Raw genomic sequence first — 9785 nt, forward strand, 5'->3', positions numbered from 1 at the left:
GTCCGAATGGGAGAGGTTACCCAGAACAAATAGAACCACAGGTTTGAGTTCATCCTAAAAAGTCAGACTGCAAGTCCAAAATCTGCAGCTAAGTACACCCTTAAATTTCCAGGTAGTGCCTGCAATATCATTCTTATAATTGGAAATTCCTCTACTCGTTTTTTTTGGAAATAGATTGTTGTTTCTGGAAACTAGAATGGGGAAAAGAGAGCTGCTGCAATTGAGCTGTCTCTTCTTTAGACCTTCTCCCCATCTCTTCCAGCCTTTCCTACAGAAAATTTAAAAATTGCAAAAAAAATTCAAAAAGTAACATGCAGACATTTATGGCTGTGCAGACATGTGTTTGCATGTATGTGAAAGAGACAGATGGGGAGAGGATTCCTGGCCCAGAAGTGTGATTAAATCCAAAGCAGGTTGATAAAGGATCTACTGTAGTAGGGTGTATTAAAAAAGAGAGTTATTGCATCTTCTGAACTGATCAAGGTGATAAAGTAACTGATCACAGAGAAGAACTGCTGGAACTGCACCCAATTCTACTCTATGAGTAAACAGAGTCCTGTGGCTCTTTCAAGAGGCCATAAATTTAAGCTTAGTATTTCAGGTCTATATCTAAAGAGTGACAGAACCTCATATCTCCTGATTCATCCAGAAAGAATGCATCATCTTTTTGTACCAATCTAATCAGAAACACTTTTGCCACGTCCATTTTTCTTTTTTAAGTCAAAAAAAGGCACAGAAGAGATTTAGTTTTGGGTTTGCTTTTCCCACCCCCCACCCCCCTCTTTCCTTCTGGATATGGAAAAAAAAAAACCTACCTCGACTTTGCTAAGCTTCTGCACAGATACCCTCACTACACATCTCAGAGCAGAGCAGCTCATTCCAACCCTGTGCTTTAAGTACCATCTAGTGGTTACAAACATATTTGCATTTCTGTCGTTGGAGGGTCTTTGGATTCAGATTTCCACATATTTTAAGGGATTAAATAGCCTTATCAGTTTCTGAAATAAAATAAAGTGCTCTTCTATTTATTCTTTCTATTTTTTGAAAGAAAATCTTCATGTCTTTTTACTTACATCATCTCAGTTCCACTGCAATATTTAGAAACTTTGGAGAAAAGAAGGCTCAAGAAAAATGTGTGGTTTTTTTTCCTTTTACAGAGAGAAAATAAATGTCCGCAAATGATCCTGCATTACCTTTTATTTTTTTTAACGATTTGTCCATTAGGAGTTCAACACATATGTCTCTGAATATGCATTTGAGAACTGGCCTTCAATTTGAGCCATTTATTATTTTTGAAAGTACTGCTCCATCTATCTGCCTATCTTATATTAACAGGTGTCATTTTTGAAAGTACTGCTCCATCTATCTGCTTATCTTATATTAACAGGTGTCTGTTAAGTAATCAGATTCAGTCCCATTTAAACAATGGTTTGGGAGAAATTAGATTTTTTTCTCATTCCAAAATAGATATTTATGACAGATTAAATGAAAATATTTAAGACACCTGTCTTCTTCCTGATTACAGGAGATGCTTATCGATACAGGTCAGGTTCCTTGACATCGACCTTTAGTGATAGTCAAGCTCCTCAAAATAGGGCCCTCAGGAGATCCTCTGCCTGACTGGCAGCCCAGAGCAGGAGGGTGCCACAGCAGCTCAAAGGGCCTGAATCAGGAAGGATAAGCTGAGTCCACATGTGCTTCACCTCTGCTGATGTGCTGTGAGAGCCATCAGTCATTGCAGCTCATAGAGTGAGGTGATGATGCTGTTTCAGGCTCCAGGACTGCTCCAATAGCTTCCCAGGGGCCACAGGCAGTGCTGTAAGGACAGCCTAAACATCAGCCTGGGCATAAACATCTATAGGTGTCTAAATTCAAGTGTTTTATTTACAGACAATATTCCACTCAATACTTCAGTCAGCTAAAGTTTGGCAAGACAAACTCCACCACAGAAGGTTACTAATTTCACCTTGTAAGTCTAACTGGCAAGTGATGTGAGAAAAATAAAGACAATAAAACATTTATCATTCTCACACTGCTTCAGCACGGGTTATTACCCTCTCTGAGTTTGTCCCCACAAACATTCAATTTGGTGTTTGTCACAAGTGATGGAGCAGGATCCCATAAAGAAGGTCCTGCTGCTGATGGAAAATATTTCTGTCCCTGGTTCTCAGTCCCAGCTGCTTATGCCTTCTCCTCTACAATGTAGATTTCCAGCTATATTTGTATATAGCTATAGTCTAACTGGAGCTACCAAGAATATGTGCAAAGGGAGAATTCTTATATGACAGTTAAAAAAGTCAGTTAAGTTCCTAACTGAGAAAAGCACCATTTAACTACTTTCAATTTGACAAAATTTAGAGATCCCCCCTTTTCCTGATAGAATACTGCTCATGCTGCTTGTATCATACATCATAAATTGCTGCCTAATGTTGAGCTGTGAATTTTCATCCTAGAAGTTCTGCTGGAGACATTTTGACATGAGCACAAGATTTATTCCTGGGCAGCTAGTAGATCTGACATCTGTGATGACAGATATTCTTTTTTCAAATGAGTATAATGACACTGGAAAGAACAGGATCAAATTTAATGTCCCTGAAGTATTTTTCTGTGAGTTGCAGATGTACCTGCATGCAGATTTCTGAGAAATCTCCATCAGAAGCAGGGGCATCACATAGGGTTATGGAAACAAGAAGAATGTGCACATTTGTTTCATCAGACAAATGCATCCTGCCCGCAGGGCTGAGGAGGGCAGGAAGGTGGAATATAGAGACCTGGACAGCAGCTAGTGGAGAAATCCTTATTTTACAGGGGAAGATACAGCACATCTGTAGGCTGAATAGTTTATTATGTATCATTACCTCTGAACAACAGATAATCAATTTGGATGTGCCCTTATTTACCTGGACAAACACTGAAAAGGCTTTGCAATTTAATGGCCTAACTGTTTGTTAGAACAAATAGACCTATTCAATTCTGAGATCACAGTCAATCTGACAGTTTATAGCTGGTTGGTTTCTGCTTTCAAACTGTGAAACCCTGATTTGTTTTCAAGGTGTAAAATTAGCAGTAACATTTTCACATACTAAGGGATAAGTCCATTATTGAAACATATGACTGCACTTGCTCACTGCAGAGTGAAAATAACCTTGCTCAAAAACCCAGCACAAAGCCCATAGCCTGCCTGAATTTCACACAAGCTCTGAAGTGATATCAAGTGTGAACTGGCCCAGACATCAGCTGTCTGCTCAAGAGTAAATTTAAACTATTAATTTACAGGTTGGAGCAGGAGGTTTCCCACTCATTATAAAATTATATTATTTGTATACAGCGATGCAGAGTAGCAGTGGAGTGTTTGAACCATGCATGGGCATTTAAAACAGTAATTCTCTGAAATTATTAGTCTTGGTAAATACCCTGAAAAGGGGTGTTAAATCATCTTCCATTCTGCCTTGTAATCACACTAGTGATTACAAGGTTTAGTAATACATTCCACCTTTTAGTCACACTAGTGTAAATAAGTACAAGGCTAAAAAATGAAGGAATACCTGAACTCTAATATCTGCCTGGAGATCTTTGAAGCCAAAGGAGTGAAAACAGCATACAAGGAAAGGAAAAGCAGCAAGAGGTAAAAAAAAAATTTACCATCTTAAAGCATCAGTTAATTTCTTCTATTCAGTTGGATAGGCCAAACTAAATTCTCCAAATCAGAGAGCCAAAATAAATTTTGATAATATCAAGCCAGACTTCAGTGAGAGAGTTGAAGATGGAGAAAGAAAAAGTCTGGCAAATTAAACATCCTGTAAATCTGGTAAGTGTGGAATTAGTTGCTTTTCCAGTACAAACTCCATGTTATCCAGCAATAACTCAGCATTAATCTACTTGAGAGACCTGCTGGAGTTCAGACTTAAAAGACACCTCTTAGGATGCACTGAAAAATATACATGGAGTTTATGTGATAAAGGAGATTCTTTAAATACACAGTGATGCTCAAAGAGGATGCTTAAAAGCAGCAAGTGGGTGTTCCCAGCACTCTGTCCAGAGGACAGCTGCACCCAGATATGCAACTTATCTGCGCCTATCTGCACTTTTCATTATTTTTCTTTAACTTGAATACCATTTGTTCTCATTAGGAAAAGTAATTATACAGCATTAATATTACTCCCCTGCCTTGTTCTTGCCCCTTCTATTTTAAAGTTCTGTCTCTTTTAAAGTGTCCATATAAAATAGGTTCTATAATCCCCTGTTAATTTTAATACTCCTTTTCTGTAACCACTCCATCTTGGATTTATCTTTTTGTAGCTATTAGTACCTGTAAGTTTCTGTTACGTTTTTTTGTACTTGTCTTTCCTCTAGCTGCATCACTGAAATTACGCAGACATCACACAACTACTATGAACCATAGGTTTTTCCTCTTCCTCAGTAATAACTGATTATCTCTCTTTTTAAATCAGAAATAGCTGTTACAATTCCTCCTAAGCTCATGAATGAGCTTAGGAGTATCAGCTGGTATCAACTGGTTCAAAAGGAATCCTACCAGCAACTTGAAGGAAAGTCCACATTTGACCCACTGTTCTTATTAAGTCCATTTACATTTTGGCTATCTCACCCTTGGCCATGCTGAGATGGATTATTTTTTATTTATTAAATGTTCCCTTAAATCCCACTTAAATCATAGAAATTGTATAGCGCAATCTTCTGAATTGTGTGGTACTTAATCACCAACCTACAAAGAGCAAATGCCTTATTTGATATATCACAAGCAAATCAAGGAGGTGAGGTTTGGAAGTGAAACCACACACAACACACAGAACACAACTGCCCCAGTAGGCGGGTATCCATGGACAAAGGGTGCTTCACTGCCATATCCAATTTCCAGTGACATCATTAACATCTCTTTTTAAGCACTAGATCACCTAATAGTAAAGCTAACACAAGCATCACTTAGATTTTCCCATCAAAGAGCTTCTAAAGCCTTACATTTTTTTTGTTTACAACTCTTCACATAAGTGGCATTTTTTAATATTTCATTGCATTTTCAATTGAAGGTTCTCATAAAATGGAAGGAAAAAAGACACTGTGAAATCTTTGCCTTATTACCATTAATACTAATATCATCATAGTCATTATCTTATACAAAAGTGAATTCTTTATCTTTTTACTAAGGTTTCATGCCTCTGTATGTCTGTGAATGACATAAGACAGGTTTTTACTGGGAGGTCCTGAATAAACTTAGAGAAACATTTTTGGACCAGGGTGCTAGGAGCATTTCTTCAGTGATTTCTACGAATCCATCTTTAAATTAACTGTGTCTATATGGAATTCTGCTTTTTCATTATTGACATTGCTTAATTGCTTCACAATCAGGGGACAAAAAATTAGAAATAAGAAGAAGAAAGAAAAAAGAAAAGCAGAAAATACCTGCCTGACTTAACCACATTAAGCAGCATGGTGCAGAATATAACTTAACAGTCCAGTGAACTGTCAGTGGCAGAAGTAATTGGAAATTGGTGGGATAGTTCTCTATGTGATGGGGATAGGAGTTTTTCATGCCTGTTTTTAATGGGCAAATAGCTCTCAGGGCAGCTTCATATTCTGTCATTAATTTGTAAAGATCCTTTATAACGTAGAAAAGTTAAGATAGCAAAAAAAAAAAAAAAAATCCAATTACATGTTTAATGGCTTGGCATTTGTGGTAATGCTATCTAGCACTAATTCACCTGTTAGAAAACAGTCTATCTTTTAGTCCCTGGGGTTAATAGAGTGCAAAAGCCTAGTCTTATCTGAAGGTGGGAGAAAACTGAGTAATTTTTCCTACCAATAAGAAAGAAAAGCAACAACAAAATTGATTATGAATTTTCAACTTGCTTTTTTGAGCTTATCACTTCTATTTATTATTAAATACTTTTTAAAAGAAAATAACAGGTTTCTAATTGCTGGTGTCTGACTGTTCCCCAGGATTTTGCAGAGGCATGTGGTACATTTTTTCCCTTTGTAGCCAACTTGAGCACCCACTGGAGTGATGCTTATACCCATATCATGTCACAGGGCTGCAGAGGTGATGCTGCAGAGCCTGCCCTTGAGATCAAGGCCTGTTTCACTTCCACATAGAAATGGGATCCATAATAAATATGGTTTGATCATTCAATAGATGGATGGAAGGATTTATCCTGGCCTCAGCTGCATGCTCATAACTGCACTGAAACCAGCAGTGGATGCTTAAATGGGACTAAGAGCAAAATCTGTTCCACAGCAGCAAAGAAATACAGCTTATGCAAACATACATATTCATTTTCATGTTTCCCTTTATCAGTCAATGCTTTATTTGCATCTCACCCTGAATAAAAGGTTAGAGAAGGCATTTGTAATGAATGCTCCCATTTTAAAACATTTAAATAGTCTTCAGTATAAATTGAATATTCTAACTGACTGCTCTGGTGTGAATTTCCGAGTCCACTGAAAGGAAGAGAGGCATCATTTGCTGTGTTTATGCAACAACTTCTTTGCTTAATATGAGATTTGTTTGTGTCACAGCTAAACCAGGATTAGCAGCAGAAATGCTAAATTATGTTAGAATTCATACACTTCATGTAGCCTATGTAAAACATGAAAATACTGTAATGTCAAACAAACAAACAAACAAGCACACCAACCAACAAACAAAAACCCCAACTGTCATCAGCCCAGTGTCTAAGACTAGCTTAAAGATAAATTCTGACTAATGCTGGAACACAAGCCCTGAAATCAAAGCTAACCACCCTGTTCCTAGCTCAGCTTCTGGTTCATCTGGCTGTAGGTCACTAATGGAGGCTGAATACTGAGCATCCCGACTAATGAAATCCAATGAATTCTGTAACCTTGGGTTTTCTGAGCAGGGAGCCCCACAACTTTTACCTGAACACTTTAGGGTCAATTATGGTTTTGTCCTTAATGTTGGCTGGGGAAGAAAATATTGAGATTCATATTCCCAGCTCCTGAGTACAGATGATAAAAAATCTGTGGCACAGAAGATACAAAATCCAACATACCCTGAAAAAATTGTACACATCTGGTGCTTGGAGAATTAACACTTCCAGTGTGCCCTTCAGTGATGTGGAAGTTACAGAGAAAATACATAAACCTCAGCTAAAGGAAGGGATTCACCCCATTTAATATTAGCTTATAAAAACTGAGTTTAATACAAGTAGATCATCTAGGTTCCCTTTACAAGCTGAGAAAAACAGGACTGCAACTGGAACATCCTGACCTCACACAATTACTGAAGGTGAGTGTGGTTGTACTGCTCTTGCATATTACTGTCTCCTTCCCTTGTCTCTAATCCAAGGGGAGACCAGCTCAGACTAGGGAAAGTTATATATCCCATCATAACAATTTAATTTTAAATAAAATAATAATATTTTGTTTACGGCCTGAATCCTTAGTTGTATTTGGATGCTATGAAAATGGGAGTCTTCTGCAACTGGATGGATGAATGGATGGATGGATGGATGGATGGATGGATGGATGGATGGATGGATGGACAGACTTAATTTTCTTTACTGTATGGTCAAAACCTGTATTTGTGGCATTCTATGTCTTTTATTTTTTTAAAGTTGTTATTATTGTTGCTTTTTATTCGGAACAACCTAAAAGAGATGTTCAGCTACTTTGGGGAAGCATGGGGTGCAGAGCCAAACTTGTTTTCCCCAAATTACTTGAAAGTGATGTGCCCTCATTCCCATGGCAAAGAACACTTCCTTTAGCAGCTGACAAACTTTTCCAGGTGTTTCTGCACATCCTGCAGGGAAAGAAGATTGTCATCAAAATTGAAAATTCAGAATATGTTGGTTTTTTTTTTTTTTTTCCTCTGGAGGTCCTTAGGGCTCTTGAAATGCTAAGTAGAAAACTGAGCTCAATGCATATGGAGGAGATTTTCATATTTTAAAAGTCAGACAGAGTGTCAGCTGGCAGATGCAGCAACTCCAAGAATCTTCAAAAAGGCAGAAGCAGAAAAGTTTACTGCTTGTTTGACGGACACATTATTTTAGATTTTGTTCTGCAGATTGAGAGGCAGATTGCCTAGGGTCAGAGGGTGACCCTGCCCTGCAGCATGAGTATTATTCCTTCTATTTTTTTTAAGTGCAAATTTACATTTGGCTGCAACCTGCCTCCTTAACGATGGATCAGACTTTTTGTAGGTATAAGCTTGGATTGATGGGGCACGAGGATAGGAGAGAATAGAGAAAACAAGTTTATAAATTTGGCATAAGATTTGAATCGCAGCAGGAACTCAGCATAAAATTGGACTGGCTGGAGATATGTACTGCATGTGTTATGTTTCAGCACTTATGGTTTTCATTATATCTTTACTTACTCAGTTAACAGACTACTTAACTTGCAAAATCTAGCAGACTGGGAATTCTTTTAAAATAAATGTTAGGATGGGGGCAGGGGAGGAAGAACTGAAAACCCTAAAATTACATAACTACATGACAGGACTTGATCTGAGATGACTGAATACAATTTACTTGATTTCACTGAATTTACACAGATTTTCTCTAGGTGATGATCTAACTCAGTATTCCAGTTTGTGTTTAGCTTTTTTTTTTTCCCTTCTGAATTGGTGGTGTTGACACTTCATGTTTCCTATTATTATTATTCCTTCCCCTTATTTGTTTTGGGAATTATATGGCTTATTGACTAAACAGCATTAGAAAACTAAAGTTAATGGGCCAAACTCTTCCCTAGTACAACTTAATATATTGAGTTCAAGTTATATAGAGATGAATGAGTTCAGGGACTTCTCCAAAGACAGTTATTTCAGAGGCTTACTCTATAACAAAAGGGAAGTCCAGAGCTTTGCTGTAATATCAATAGAAATTAAATGTTTAAGGAAGTCCAGTGCTTTATATTCAGCTGATGTGATGAAACCTGAAGGTACCAAGAAAAGGTAAAATCATACCTTGTTTTAATGGATTAGAACAAATATTTCACTATTTTCAAAAATTAATTTAATAATACTCTTGTTTATGTCTACCTATTCCCTGGAGAACACAAGTTTTAAGTGTAACTTATCATTACACTTACGCCTGTCTTCTCCATCATTCCATCATTTCATATGTGGAGAGATTTTAAAAGACATGGAGATGCGGTACATGCAGACATGGGTTAGGAGAAAGTTGGGCACTTCTGGGTTCATGGTCAGACTTGATGATATCAAAGATCTTTTGCAACCTGAATGATTCTTTGATTTTTAAATTCTACCAATGGCAACTGAGGCAGGGCTGACTGACTGGTATAACAAATATCCCAGGAGCAAGGTAAGACTGTGAGGATTGGACCCCTAAAATTACCTAAAATTCACTAATCTGGATTAGGTTCAGAGAAAAGAGACCGCTATTGAGGAAAATAACACGCTCCAACACGGTGTGGGTGGATGGAGGCAGAGATCTCTGAAGGTTGCTCTTGGGGAAGGAGGTTTATTGGGGGTGCAGAAGGTTCTGCCTCGTGCTCCCATACACAGCACGTGGCCGGGCCAGAGAGGGTGGGGGAGGGGAGAGACAAAAGGAGGGTTTGGGAGAGGGGAAGCTCCAAGGGAAGGGGAGAGGTTCCAAGAGGGGAGGAAGTTCCAAGAGACCGCATGGCCCCTCGAAGCCCCCTTATCAGGAGAGCTTTGGAGAGAGTTGGGATGAGGCATATCCAATGGGGTTACAGACACTAATGTTTTAGGGGAAGGTACAGAGGTGTGGGATGAACCATACATCTTTTGGGGGGTGGGATGGAACAGTCCATTTCACCCCAAAACCATC

The sequence above is a fragment of the Lonchura striata genome, chromosome Z (assembly GCF_046129695.1).
Source record: "Lonchura striata isolate bLonStr1 chromosome Z, bLonStr1.mat, whole genome shotgun sequence".
NCBI classification, from domain to species: Eukaryota; Metazoa; Chordata; class Aves; order Passeriformes; family Estrildidae; genus Lonchura; species Lonchura striata.